Raw genomic sequence first — 16,181 nt, forward strand, 5'->3', positions numbered from 1 at the left:
ATTTTGGGTTGTCACAAAAGTGGTACTACTGGCATCTAGTGAGTACAGGCCAGGGGATGCTGCTAAACATGATACAACACACAGACAGCTCCCGTGCATGAATATTCAGCCCAAAATGTCAATAATAGTGCTGTAATTGAGTAACCTGCCTCAGACTTGTACTTGTTCCCTTGTGTTTGAGGCAGAATTCTGGCAGCTGGTCTCTGGGCCTGGCTTTGACACAGCTCCCTGCCTGTTCAGATTGCCTTATGTTGCTACAGGGATGGTTTCAGTGTGCTCAACATTTAAGGAGCTCTGTGAAGTCATCAGCTTTGCCTGGAAGGCAGGAATAAGTGGTAGCTTCATGCGAACATTTGTATAAACAAAATCAGGCGTGCAGATTGGTGGATAACCAGTCTGCTTTAAGACTTGATAGGGATGAAGGTATTACAAGATATGGTTCATGTATTATTTGCTTACTGTGTGAAAGATAGACAGAAGCCAAGTGAACTCAATTTTGAAAAATTAGACTTTATAACTCTGAAATGCTTTGTAAGTCTGGAAGAGTAAGGGAAAGGTTAGGAAGGGAAAGAAGGAGTCAAGGATTAGTCTTTCACATAGTAGATGAAGGGAATACACAGCCACATAAAGAACAAAGTATTCAGTGGGGGAGAGAAAAGGGTCTTTGACTATATTGACAATAATGGTGGCCCATGGTGCATCCAGAGGTTAATCTAGGAGATGAAAATTTGTGCTGGGTGGAGTTCTACGTCACAGTGTTCTGGGCACAGACTTGTGGTGTTTCATGGGTCTCCCCACAAAATGCCTTGAGTTCTGAAACTGAATCTTCAATTGGCTATTGTTTAGGGATCTTTCAGTTTCAAGTGAAAGAAATCATATTCAAATTAACTAAAGAGAAAAGGAAGACTTTTTGGGTTCACTTAAACTAACAGATGAAAAAGAGAAAAAAGAGAGCTAGCTGGGATGATTCTGAGAACTAAAGCTGTACCAGTTCTTACTCTTTGCTTCTCCCTTTGCTTGGTACATCAGTCTGTCCTTCTGCAGCCTGCCTTTCACCATGCAGTGGTGATCTAATTCAATGTATGTCCAGGCTCTGGGCACAATAGCAGTAAACGAGACAGAGAAGTTCCCTGCCCTTGTGGAACTGCCATTTTAGCAACAGTCAGACAAAGTACACGTGACAGACGATTAGCAAGTGCTGAGGGCTGTCACCTGAAAAGGCAGGAACAGAGCACAGAGATTGATGGGTGGTGGGCATAGGAGGGAGGAACGATTTTCATAAAGCAGTCATGGATGTTGCCTCTGAGGAGGTGATATTTGAGCTAAAACTTGAAAGGAATAAAGGAGGGAGTCATCTGTAGGTCTGGGAGATGAGCAATGATGGCAGAGGAAAAAGCACATATAAAGGCAGGGAAAGTTTGTCATGTTCAAGGAAAAGCAACAGGGTTAGGCCCAAGAGACTGGGGGAAATGGTGAATGAGTTTGGAGAAATTAGCAAGGGATAAACCAAACAGGGGCTTGTCAGACCAAAGAAGTGTGGATTTTGTCCTAAAGGTAATGGGATTTCATTGGACAATTATGAGCTGAGGAATTATCAATACATGATTTGATTTTTGTTTTAAAACTGTATTTGGCTGTGTGGACAAACAGCTTTTAACAAGACAAAAATGAAGCAGAAGACCAATTATGCACCAAGTGGCATAGTAGCTCAAAAATCGAGTGGTAACTTAGAGGTTAGGAGAAATGGGCAGATTTGGATTATACTGGGGAGGAAAAGCCAAAGGACTTGCTGATGGATTGAAAGAAAGCATGAAGGAAAATATTTTACTCTGATCATGAGGGGGGAGTAATAGTGCCATTCTTTCGACAAGGAAAACTGGGCTGAAGCAGGCTTACTTTACAATTCACTGGCCACAGTCAGAAGAATCCTTGGCAATGACTGATTAGTCAAAGCCTGGACCACTCACTGGCCTACTGGCAACATAGGAGATGTTGGCTTTCCCAGCCTTGATAACAGGCCTTGTCTATGGCCATGGAGCAGGCGTTTGTTACCGCAAGAAGGGAGCGGAGAAGTGCTAGAGGGATACAAAATTTAGTACCATATTGCTTCCAGTGCTCTTTTCCAAAAGAAGCAGAACCTTACAGAGCTAAGTTTACTGGGAAATATGCCACAACTGGAATAGGCATCTATCATCCTTCTGATCATTCATTCACATTATACTATTGATACTTGGTTCTCACAATATCCTGAGAAATGAGTATTCTTTTCCTCAAGGCCAGTGGTACCCAAATACCAGTTTATGGACTGATGCTGGCCTGTCCACTTAAGAATCACTTTAGAACCATGTTAAAAATGTCAACAACAAAACAGAAAACCAAAAAAACATTTTGATTCAGCAAGTCAGCGTAAGTTTTAGAATTTTTTTAAAATGCTCCCTCGTAGTAAATTCTAATATAGGTTTACTTCCTCCTTGATGAAAATAATTTTTCCTGTTAAAATTATTGCATAGGTACTGTGGGAAAAATGGAATGTATATGAAGAGTCGAAGAATAAAAGTTAAAAAAGAATTCTTGCAATATCATCATACAAATCATTATCAACTTTGAGGTTGATATAACACAACACACATTACCTTTGTTCACCACTTACCTACATTATGACATCTTTCTTGTGTTGTCAAATGTACTACATTGATATGATTTTAAACAGTCACATAGTGTTTTATATGAATGTCATAACATATCTAAATACATGTACACACAGATATACATGCATATTTGCAAATTCCAAATTGTGTCTCTTTTTGTTATTTTCTTACTTCAAATAATGACCATTCTACATAAAACCTTGTTCTATGCTTGGTTGTTTCCTTAGGAAAAAATTCCTAGGAATAGAATTTCTGTGTCAGAGGTATAAATATGCCTAAGGCTTTTGATATATACTGGTTCCCATCCACCAATGAAAGATTACCTTAAAATACTCAGTAGTAATGGACAAAAGTGCTCATGTTTCTGTAGGAATAGAGTGTCATTATTCTTTAAAAACCTTCTGTAATTAATTAGGAATTTTTAATACCAAAGTTGAAGTTTTTTGTATATAAACTGCTCATTTCTGTTCTTCTCTGTGACCCATTTATCTATTGCCCTATCTTTCTATCGCATTTTTCTTTCTTATTTACTCATAAGGACTCTTTATAGATTAAGAATATTCATTCACCTTTTTATATATTAAGGAATGTTGCTTTTCTGTTGTATATTACAAATAAATACTTTTTTCTCAGAGTATCTTTTGTTTTTATTTTTATTGTATTGTTTGAAATACATTATTTTAATTGTATGTAGGTATGTCTTACTTTATAATGTTTATCCTGTTGTAACTTTTGTTTTGGGATGTGTGTTTTTTTTAAAGAATAACCAACCTAAGGTTAGATGAGTATTCACCTTATTTCTTCTAAATCTCTTAAGGCTTTATTTATTATATTTAGATCTTAACTCCATTTGTAATTCTTTCAGTGAATGGCAGAAGGCAGGAATTCATCACTACTACCACCACCAACATCACTGCCATAAAGAGGTAACCAAATGTCCTCAAAGCATTTATTGAATAATTCTTTCCTTTTCCAATTATTTATAATGGTTATGAGGTATAATTTTTAGGATCACAAGAATATGTTAACTTCTATTCAAACATATCCTTATTCTATGTTCTAATTAGATCCTAGAAAGCATTGTTTAGAATATGTTAAACAGAGATAAATGTCCTATGCAGTCCAAATGATAGTAGCAACTATTTAAAATTGTCATAAGGATCTAAAAACACAGTCTTTCATGCATACTTATAAAAAATTTTTCTGATACTGACTGGAGATATGACCCTTCCCCTCCTCTCTTCTCTACCTTTGAACACTGTCCTGGAGTTTCAGCTGATACAAATCACACTTACTCAAGTTGACCACACAGGTTGAGAAAACTGTAGGAGGGAGTATTGATTTCAGATGGTGATCTTGTTCAACATCTGGTATTTATCGCAAACATTAAATTCTCCAATTTTCTTGCAGGGATAGAGCAAGATTGGGGTTGGTAAAGGTCAGGTGACAAACACAGTAGATGGACTTTAAGAACTCCTTTGGTGTTATCTCCACTAAAAAATAAATAAATTCATGTACTTTACTGAAGTATAGCTCTTGGTGTGACATTAATAAATTATGTAATATTATTGACTGCAGAAGGTTGGAAGTTAATAACCTCAATTAGGCTTAATATACAAGGCGAAGGTGCTAATATTTCTGGGTAAAGCCGGGACATCCTTGTTATGGGCATTAGTATCAGTAACTAACCAATAGGTGGCATTGATCATATTGGTAATACCTGGAACCAAGGGTTAGGGTCCTCTGCTTTAGTGATAAGACTTGGTCCTCTGCAAAGACAGACCTCGTTCTATGGCCCAGAATACTCTTTCAAGTTGTTGAAGGGAAAGTGAGAAAAGCAGAGGACATCTCCTTGTGGCCTATTTCATGAGTGGGTGTGCTATTTCAACAGTCTTCCAGAGTATTTAAACAGCTCTTGGGTAATGCATGCTTTCAAAGTGTCAAATAAATCAGAGCCTCGTCTACTGTTACTTATAAAAAATACATAATTAACTCTTGTTCAATTTAATTTTTGTTTCACATGATTTAAAATAAAACAGTACAAATATTTCATATTTTGAAAATATAAGATTTGAATGAATTGGAAATGGATTTGCACTTTTAAGAATTTTTAGTTAGCATATTAGTCTAGATTTTTAATTTTGTAGTTGGCTTATCTTCTACATTTTAAATAAATAATAGGTCAGTTCTACTACCAAATTAAAAATGAAGTGGAAGTTATGTATTAAATTACATATGATTTATACATAGAATTATAGAATATAAAAACCTTGGGCCACTTTCAACCAATGGCCAGGTTAAACTCAAGAGCAAATGTGGCCCAAATATCATCTTTTACTGACAAAAAAGTGAGACTGAATGTGCTAATACTTATTTCATGATATATATGATTGATTTTTAAAAAGCACTGTCCTCAATATTTTCCTAAGCACTTTACCAATTAATGGGTTAAATCAAAAGATGAAAACCACATAAAAATCACAGATGATTGTCACATAAGCTGATATTACCACATATAGCTGTCACATCAATGTCAATGAAAAGTACTAAAGTATAAATAACAGGAGTAGAGCTCTAATGACATAGAAATCTGAAAAAAAGTTTTGTGAACGAAGTTATAGGGAGTACCTAAAAATTTTTATTAATATTGCCATTGATATTTTATTTGCAATGACAATGATATTTTTACTCTTTCAGTAAAAATGTAGGAGATTTGGGTATATTCACTATGGGGATTTACTATTTAGTCCATTCCTATTGTAGAGTGTTTCCAAAGGAATGATATTTTATTTTAAATTTAACTTTATTGATTCAGAGATTCTACAGTTTCTAAACAGGGCTAACAGCCTTTTAAAGTAATATTAATGTCAAAATATGAATATAAATTCAGTAAGGATTTTCCCATTTATTTTGTCTGTATAAATTGCATGTTCAGATTTATTCATTAATTTCAAAGTTATAATTGAACAATGATTAATTTAAACATGGTGTGTCAGAACTATAAATAATACTGTAAGTCAATTTCTGACCTACATTATTTTTATAACATTTTTTTGTGCTTAGAAATTCAATGGAATGCTGTCAGGTTAACTGCCTTAACTTTATCTGAGTAATGTTCCAAAGCTTCATATTGACAAGTGTACCTGTCTTCTGTTAACTATATATCCCAGGGCCATTTAAACCTTTAACTATTATTAATTGTGGCTATTAGATTTATATATTATCATATAAAGCTAGTATCAAGTAGTTTTCCCTCAATTTAGATTTCTCATCACTTATCCTTCTAATAATATACTCTGAAGTCATTTTTCAATCTAAAATAAAGGAAGAAAATTATAGGTTCTGTGGTTTTGATGGATTATGTTGTGCTATATGACTTATGGTGTTATACTATCCTTCAGCTCTCTCTTGCATTATTTTTAGCTCAATCCTAAATTAGTGTTTTTATTTTGATACTTAAATATTCAATTGAATTCAATTAAGGAATTTACCTGGTTTGAATATGATGCATTTTGTTTTTATTCAATTCCTAGTAATGTAATAGACATGTAGATTGATTTTGTCTTTTCATCTTTCTTCTCCAAGGTTTTTCTATACAATATCTGAGCATTCTCTGCATTTTTCTTGGTGTGTTGTGTGCCTTCAGTTGAAATTAAGAGAATATTCTGGAGCTGGGTAATAATTTATCACTCTACCATTCTGAATTAGGTAATAATATTTGTCTCTATTTTGCATTTCCCTAATAAATAGTCACCTAGGAATAAAACATGTGTCCACTATCTTAGGACAGTTCTCCTTTGTATACTACTTCTTAATTGGGATCTAAACCATCACATAGCTCACGTAGATGTGGAAGAGAAATGACATTAAGATAGCAAACGCTTTCTGGCTTAAGTCCTGATGCTAAAGATCATAAGATGCCAGGATCTCACAAGGAGATGAGGGTGGAGGAGTTAAAGGACAAGGGGAAAGGCTACAGTGGCCTATTGATTTCTGTCTCCTTTGATAAGGTTTCTTCCCTCTATCCTATGCCTCCACCTTCCCTGACATGTAACGTTTGTCATTACGACATGCAACATGGGGTTAATATTAGGAAAATAGTGAAAGTCTTTCTTTCAGAGCCTAAAAGTTTTAGGGGTGATTCTGGTCCCAGTAACATTCTATGCTTATTTTGAAAATTCTTACAGGAAAGCAGTGTGACATGGTAGAAAGACCATGACGTGTTAGTGTTTCTCAGGCTCAGTCCTGGATATTTTTTTCTAATCTCTCTCTCTGCTAGCCTAAAAGATACTACTTATTTACTTGACTTTAAATAAAATCTTAATGTTGGTGACTTAAAATTCATAACTGCAGCTTGAAACTCCCCTTCAGAATTTAGACACACATAGTTACTATTCTACTTGAACCTTTATTTGTTCTCATAAGAATCTCAAACTTATCCAGTGTAAACATGAACTGCTGATTTCTCTCCTGAATCTTTCTTCTACATTTCCCTCATTTTCTTCACCTCAGTAATGGCAAACCATGTCATTTAGTCACTGGGACAAGTCAGGAACCTAAGGGTCAAGTCACTTTCTTTACTCACCCCCTCCATGCCCATCTACAACCCATCACCACGTTCTATTAGCTTTACCTCTAAAGTTTGTTCAAATGTGTGTTATTCACTTCTCTCTACCTCCACTGCCTCCTTCGGAGTCCAATCCTGAACTTGTATAGTAGCCCTATCTGTGGTCTCCCCACTTTCACTCCTAACCCCCTGCAATTCTTTTCCTACACAGTTGGTAGAGTGATCTTTTAAAAATGTAAATTAGATCATAACACTCTCCCCTGCTTGAAATCAATCAGCCTTCATTTGATATTGGAATAAAGTCCAAACTCTTTAATGTGGCACCTGTCTATATTTCTATCTTCATCTCTCCACTTAACATCCATCACTGGTCACTCTACTCCTTTTACACTTCATTTCTGATTCTTCTTAAAAGCTGCAAAGTATTTTCTGCCCTCAGAGCCTTCCTACAAATTATTCGTTGTTACCTGTTTACCTGGCTGACTTTTCCTCATATTTTAGGGCTCATCCTAAATATCACTTCTTCAAGAGGCCATCCCTATAGGCTCTGCCAATTACACTGCTCCATTCTTTGTTCTTTCATTTCATGACATTCAAAGTTTGTTACAACATAATTTTTTTTGTGTTTACTTGCATTATATCTGGCTACCACATTAGACTATCAACTATAAGTTTTAGGATGGGCAAGACATGTTTGTTTCATTTACCACTGAATCCCTACTATCTAGTACAGTGGCTATCACACGTAGATGTTGTGTAAAAAATACGTACTGGGGATTTCCCTGGTGGCGCAGTAGGTTAAGAATCCACCTGCCAATGCAGGGGACATGGGTTCAAGCCATGGTCCGGGAAGATCCCACATGATGTGGAGCAAATAAGCCCATGCGCCACAACTACTGAGCCCACGTGCCACAACTACTGAAGTCCGCACACCTAGAGCCCGTGCTCCACAATGAGAAGTCACCGCAATGAGAAGCCCAAGTACCAAAATGAAGAGTAGCCCCCACTCGCTGCAACTAGAGAAAGCCTGTGCGCAGCAACAAAGACCCAACGCAGCCAAAAATAAAAAATAAATTAATTAATTAACAAATAAATTTTTTAAAAAGTACTGACTAAAAGATACTGTGGTCTTACATTCCAGTTCTAGTACTAAACATGCATCCTTTTTTCTCTTTATCAAATGGACTCCAAAAGCAGAGCATTCTGAGTTATGGGGGGGAAAAAAGGCTCCTTACTTGAAATCTAACAGTATGATAAGCATGCGGCCTAGGGGATCTAATTATGCATGTGAAATCCAGTATTGTGACTTTGCAAAAGTCAAACATATTCTTCATGTGTAAAATGAGAATATCTTTTTGACCAGCAAACCCTAGAGTGTGTTATAAAAATCTAAAGTGATAATGTGCATAGATGTACTGCAAGATATACACAAATTTGAAAAACTGTTTCTCTGTGGCTAATTGTCAGTTTGAAAATGTGTGGGTTTATTGTGGGTACCCTTCTTCTGTCTCATTTTCCTGCTTCTAATTCACCTGTAGTTTCAGACACCAGATATCCAAAGCTCACTATAACAGCTTGTAAAGTGAGAGCTAATGTCTCTGAATGAGAGTGAGGGAGGGGATCTAGTAAATAGTCTGGTAATCTTTGAGTTTTATTCATATGTGTACTAGTGCATACATTTTGTGACTACTATGATCCAGGTAGATGGATTTGCCTGTAGCTGATTTTGGAGATCCAGAACATTACTTTTATCTTTAAACATGTCTGAAGTGAACTTTCATATATCACCATCTAGTGGTAACCAGTAGAAAGAGCAAAAGCCCCATGAAGGCCTGTCAATCTATTCTTATCTATGGGTTATATAATAACACCCTACTTTAGAATGTGACAGTTCAAAATATCTTGCTGTCCAAGTTGTGTTTACCATTTTCTGACTATATTTAAATATTGCATAAAAAGTAACTCTCTTTAGAAAGCTCTATAGAATGCCAGCCGATTTTGCTGATGCAATGGTGTGTTTGAATGGTGCATTTCCTTATTTACCTCAGTAGTGTCTGAGAACTTTATTATTTAAAAGAAAAATATAAAACTAAATGTTCTGATTTTTTTATATAGAGATGATACCCAGTGTTGAGCTTTTGTCCAGTTGAAATGACATTTGCACTGACACAGCCATACTTTCTCACTTGGTCTATTTTTTGTTTTCAAAGCCAGTGTCTGAGGCCATGAAATAAGAGGACAATAAAATAACCTACACTATATATAAAAAAAGAGCCACCATTAAGTGAGTATCTCCCTCTGGTTAGCAACCTTGTAAACATATTCTCCCAATAATCCACAGGAAGGTATTATGACTGCAACCACAGAGATAATGAACTAGATTCAGAAAAGTTAAGTAACTACCTAAGATTACACAGCAAATAAATCATACAAATCTATTACTGCCAGAGGACTACTTTTTAACAGAACCACTTCGCCTGAATCCTTGGCAGTAACAGCCCTGAGCTCTACCAAATGAAGCAAATTCTCTCTCTCTTTCACTCTCTCTCTCTCTCTCTCTCTCTCACACACACACACACACACACACACACACACACACGAAAGATCTTACTTTGGATTGAATGTTAATGAATTTTAATGAAAGCTCTTAACATTTTAACTACACAAATATATTTGACTGGCTTAGCATCAGTAGTAGAGGCTACTGGGGCTTCAGCCAGGTTTCTTTCTCTAGCCAGTACAGCATCCATCCCCCAGCTGCTGAGAGTGTTAGCTGTTAATTGTCCACAAGGGCAATTTTCTCTAAAAAAAAAAAAATTGCCTTTTGCCAAAAGCCGTCTTGCCTGGAAATGTTTGAGAAATTACCCGTCACCATGGCCGCCTGCATCCAACAACTGACTGATATAGGGGCACAAAGCTTGGAGCCTGTGCTTCCAGATTACACAACACTACAGATACTACAGTGTTAATCACACTCCAGAGCTCCCTGCAGGCCAGGCTGAAGATAGACTTGAGCTGAAACCTCACCACTTCTGGCTTCAGTCCCTTCCCTATCCTGCTTCCCTCACTCCATCACAAGTTTCTCTGAAGGGCACTCCCTTACATTAGAATCCCTGTCCCACAGTTCAAGGTCTTCTTTTGGAGGAATCTTATGTAAAACAGAAGCTTATTGCAGTTTCACTACTTATTTTTAAAAATGCAGTATGGCAACAGAGCAACAATCTTATATAAGTACAATTTGGCAAGCAGAATATTTTGCTTACCCATGGGTCCTTGTTAAAGAGAAGAAATATCACATGAAAAAATTAAAATGTAAAGGAAACAAAACCATTCCAAATGGTATAAAATATCAGAACTGTCTCTTTGGAAAAGTTTTTTAAAAACATATAAGGGATTGTACAATGCCACTAAATGCAATAAACAGAACAAATTACAGTTCATGATAAGAAGAGAAGAAAACAGATTTTGGTAGAATATATTACAAAAATATAGCTAAATGTAGGTAAATAAACTGTGCAAACAAAATACTATTTTCTCCTTGATTTTTGCCCCTGGGTATTTAATAGAAGAAACAAATCTCCATTTCTCCTTGAGAAATACAAAATGGACTGTTTTACCAGACTGTAAAGTAACTCAGTAGCAAATTTAACATTATTCATTCATTATTTCACACAGATATTATTTTCTTAAAGCAACAAGAAAAAAGAAACATTAAAGAAAGCAGAGCATTGAAAGAGAAAATGACTACTTTGTTCTACATCAATCATTTATGCTTTTCACCTTTACCCTAGTTATGTCTTTTCAAAGTCAAGTCCAAGGATTCATTCAGACTCCTTGAATAAGAACATATTGGAATTGAAGCTCAGGAACCTGCACACTAAAAGCATTTTCAACCCTTAAACTTACACTGTTATATGTCAATTATATCTTAATAAAGCTGGGGGGGGGTGGCAGTGGGGTGGAAAAAAGGCACTTTAAGCAATAGTTTTCAAAATCAGTCTCTATGTACCCTTGGGAGTCACAAAGAATTTCCTATGGGTACATGGGTACATAGGCACATAGTTACATGATAATCATTCCTAGAACCTCAACTTCTATAGGAACTCCTTCTTAAAAATTGGTTCACACCATTCTGGTTCACAGCATCTTGGCTTTTCCTTTCCAGCTTCCCTTTTTTCAATCATTTTTTTCTCCCCTACTTTGCTAAAGAGAAGTATGTTACTGCCCTAGGTATAACCAAGTCAGTCATGCCAAACAAAGGAACGGTTAGAAAATGGATGGCTCCTAATGGATGAGTCTTACAGGGGAAGCAAAGAGAGCTTTGGCAAGAGATACTGAAGATGGCCATGCCTTTTCCCCTGCAAACAAAATCTCATGGCAAGGTCTCATGTTTCTTTTTTATCTATCTATCTATCTATCTATCTATCTATCTATCTATCTATCTATCTATAGCTATCTATTGTTTTACTGTTTTATCATTTTATCTTCCTGTCTAGAATTCAGAAGAGGTGATCTTAAGAATGGATATCACATTTTTATCTGAATTGATAATGAAGTTAGTTTGATTTGGCTGATTGGTTTGATAATAAAGACTTTTTTTTTTTTACCATTTACCATAAACTCAGTAATTTAATTGAATAATTGTAGTTGCAGCTATAAGCTTTTGGCAAAAATATATTTATAGCACAACTACAATATACAACATGTTGGGTGATAATATCCTGTGTGACTACTTAATTTTATGAAATAATTTTGGATGTCAACTTTGTGAGAGAATATATACTATTTTTCAAAATGTTCAGGCATACATGAGGAAAAAAATTGATGCACACTGCTCTAAAATTTTCAAACCATATCTCCTAGATAAATTCCAAAGCAAACCATACAATCTGGCAAATGAGGAAGAGAGGAAGTCTGCAAAGGTCCCACTCATATTTCTTTTAAATTTTATTATCTACCTTTAGTCTGAGAGGAGTACCAGAAACTGTCTATATTGAGACAGATACAGAGGAGAGACCTGGAGAAAATTCCAGTGACACAGCGGTATAAATATTTAGAGACTGACTGGTATCTGATTGCTTATATCTACATGCACAAATCAAGGTAGAAAAAAAATAATGTAAAACAGGGAAACAGAAGATAATTTTAGGAGAGAGTGGTCATTTTGAAGGTTGGTTCACTCAATTAAGATTCTTAATCATTCTATTATCTCCAATTATAAAATCTGAATTTGTGAAAATTCTAAGTGGCATTATCTAGTTCTTCAAGGGGATTATTGGTAGTTTCAATAATTCAAAAGATAAATTATGTGAGCTCAATTTTTGATAGAAAGAGAAACACACATCTACTTTAAATAGTCACATAAATTAATATACATGTAGAGGAGTTAACTGTATAATTAAGTTGATTTTTTAAAAGAACCTCTTAAAAACCTCTCTCTTCCCTGGAGTATTTTCAATCACTCTATCAAAATATCATGGAGAAAAAAATGTAAAAAGAAGTTTATGCATTCAATACAGAAAATTCATATTTAGCATTTGCTGTGTTTGTGATAGTCTCCTAGGATCACATTTCACTGTAGTCTTAAAAAAATTCTCCAATTCAAGCTTATATTTATAAAATGTGCAAAATGTACAGGTAGAGTATAGGATTTTATCCAAAGACAAGAAACACTGTTTACATGACTGGCATTTAAAATGGTTATGAAAAAATTCTCAACATTATTTGTAGCATGAGAATCATGAATGTCCTAGAAAAGACAATGATAACCTTAGCTGACATGAAAAGTAAGATAGATTCAGTGTTTAATGGCTTTTGTGATTTTTTAAAATGTGAACTGCATGCTTTATGAAAATCCCATTTAGTTTCTGTTCTCAAAAGCCAGCTATCCCATTATTATTCCACATTAGTTCCATTCATTGATTTGATGAGTAAAGGCCTGGTGGCCAGATGCAAATTCTGCTTTCTGATGTTAATTTAACAAGCAGAATAGCTGTGAATCTGTCATTCACCAACCAAAGGCTTGGAGGAGCCACAGAGGATCATTGTGAGAGGTATCACACAAATCTAAGCAATACAAGGTAATTATATGAATTGACTTAGTTCTGAAAGTGAAAATTCATATGACTAAAAGAGAAAAAGCCATGATTTTTTTTTTTTTTTTTTGGTACGCGGGCCTCTCACTGCTGTGGCCTCTCCTATTGCAGAGCACAGGCTCCAGATGTGCAGGCTCAGCGGCCATGGATCACGGGCCCAGCCGCTGGGCGGCATGTGGGATCTTCCCAGACCAGGGCACGAACCCGCGTCCCCTGCATCGGCAGGCAGACTCTCAACCACTGCGCCACCAGGGAAGCCCAGCCATGATTTTTTGTGTAAAGATTTGAGCTCTTTCTTGGTCAAGAGATGTTGCTACATATAAAATACTACTCATTTTCTCCTAAACCACACCCAGATTTTCAAAACCTGCTTATAAATGAAGCACAGAGAGAAATGAACAATCCCACCTTTGAATCAATGTGTGATTACTATGAAACTAGTTGATGACTCTGATATGAATAAAAGACAAGTTACAAGGATAGCTTTGTTATTTAAGCAGTGTGGGATTCGCTGTATTAACAGATTTTCACATTTGAACAACGTTGACCAACAGGAGTTCAATATTCCTATAATTAGTATTCAGGGTCATAGCAGGTAAATACAAGGCTAAGGAGAGACTTAGAGGTAAAGCTATGTTGCCTCTGAAGACTGAACCATTACATTTGCAAAGAGTTTGCATTTTTATGAATATGAAAAAATATTCTATGTGGATTAGGTACAAAAGAATGTTTAGTTTCTGAGATGTTAAAAAGACCAGATATCTAGTTCAATGAGCCCCTTGTATTCTGAAATATGGAATTTCAAATGTTTTGATATTTGATTTGAAGAATCAGAGATAATTAAAATAACTGCAAACAGACTTAATTTTCAGATGTTCCTTTATGGTTGTGCCTACACAAAGACCAAGTACAGATGACACATTCTTTGTTGTATAGTGCTTGGCACACAGTATGTGCTTTATAAAAATGTGTTGAATGACAGAATACACAATGTCTTTGAAAGACTGTACAGGACAAGAATAAGTCTCCCTATAGATCCTCATTATACTTTCAAATATACTTAATATCATGTCTAATTAATGCTTTACTGGCAGTACCTCTCAAATTTTAATTGCAGACTCTCATTCTCCAGCTTTACTGAATCAATTTCACGTGGTCAAGTCAGAGGTTGAGCTAGGTGAGAGGCAGATATTCAGGGAGAAGTGAAGACACAAAAAAGGAATGATCTGGGCAGAGATAGGAGGGCAGACACTCTGACTTGTTCAGTGTCTCATAACTAGAGCTTCTTAAGGCTCTGGAAGGAGTTGAAAAAAGAGCCTCAGCTTTCAAAGTCATATGTTCTTAAAGTCTCTACAATCTGAAAATCGAGAAAAATACACTTTGATAATAAAAATGGAAGAGGTGGGGCTACAGAAAATAACTCAAAGTATGATTTTGTACTTTGTATAAAATGGAGAGGCTGGGCTTTTCTGGGGGCGCAGTGGTTGAGAGTCCGCCTGCCGATGCAGGGGACACGGGTTAGTGCCCCGGTCCGGGAAGATCCCACATGCCGCGCAGCGGCTGGGCCCGTGCGCCATGGCCGCTGAGCCTGCGCGTCCGGAGCCTGTGCTCCGCAATGGGGGAGGCCACAGCAGTGGGAGGCCCGTGTACCGAAAAAAAAAAAAAAAAAAAAAAAAAAGGAGAGGCTAAGAGATACGGAGTCATAAGAGTATTCTGAAAGAAATAGGCAGCTAAGATTTGGTTAGGCAGATTTGTCTTAATCTGAGGTTCTATTATGTATTGTGTCAGACATTGTTGTTTACATGACAGTTGCCAATCCTCTTCTTCCTGGTTACCTCCTGCTATAGACGATGGAAGAGACTCTTTCCCAGTCTCTCTCGTAAGTAGGGGAGGCATATTGTTTATATCTGGCCAATGGAATATAAACTTAAATTGCTGATAAATTCTGGAAAAGTTCTTGCTTTATGATAAAAGGGACAAATATTTGTTGAATGAATGATGGTTGGATGGATGAGTGGTTAGGTCTCATAATCAGAACAAATGATATGATTGGATTGCCAAGATTTTTCCCCCATTTTGCAGTGATTTGCAACACTAACATGCCAATATAAAATACTGATAACTTAAAACACAATACCTACCTCTCATCTGCTAGGCAGCTTAGTCAAGGTCAAGGAATAATTGAGAGATATTTAAAACAAGACAAGAGTTTTATGGATTAAAATAGAAATATACTGAACTTTGTGTGTGTTTGTGGGGATGTATATTGATGCTTGCATATTCATTTAAGGTATAACTACTTTATGCCCATATAGTGTCTCATCATAGTCGTTCCTAGGAGAATAAACCTTGAAAATCTTCTATCTGTCCCTTCTATTGAAATTATTTGCATATTGCAGAAACTCATGCATTGAGCTCTTTACATCCCCTAAGGGAGAACTCCATCTTGGCAACTCTTAATACACTAAGTCAACTTAGCATTCATTTCCTCCATCTATCCCTTCTCTTCCAAGTGGCACATATGATGTAATGTTACTGCAATGGAAGGGAAGCTATGTCGTTCTTGACCACTGTTATTCCTCCATGGTAGCATCTACTGAATCATCTGAGTCATTTAACTCCCTGGTCATATAATTTGTACTAGTTTACTAAACCACTTCATAATCATTGCTCTGCATTGGTCTCAATCCCCAGTAACTTGTTTTTCCTTTCTTAGCCTCTCTTCTTTTCTCCCCAGCCCATGGATTCTTTATTTAGCTTAGAGGAAAGAAAATCCCCAAATTATTAGATTCTCAAACATCTTTCTCTTATACTTAGAACAAGGACTTAAACTTGAAAGGTAGGATGCTTTATGCTCTAGCTTCATTGTGA

The 16,181-nt window shown here is 36.2% G+C and overlaps 1 protein-coding gene across 1 annotated transcript in view; it reads right to left on the reverse strand.

Annotated features, from left to right (window-relative positions):
- Nucleotides 1-16,181, reverse strand: part of SPAG16 (sperm associated antigen 16) — an 850,722-nt gene that overhangs the window by 171,947 nt on the left and 662,594 nt on the right. The gene's annotated exons all lie outside the window — the stretch shown is intronic.

Source organism: Mesoplodon mirus (genome assembly GCF_964341445.2).
Source record: "Mesoplodon mirus genome assembly, chromosome: 8".
Lineage (NCBI taxonomy): Eukaryota > Metazoa > Chordata > Mammalia > Artiodactyla > Ziphiidae > Mesoplodon > Mesoplodon mirus.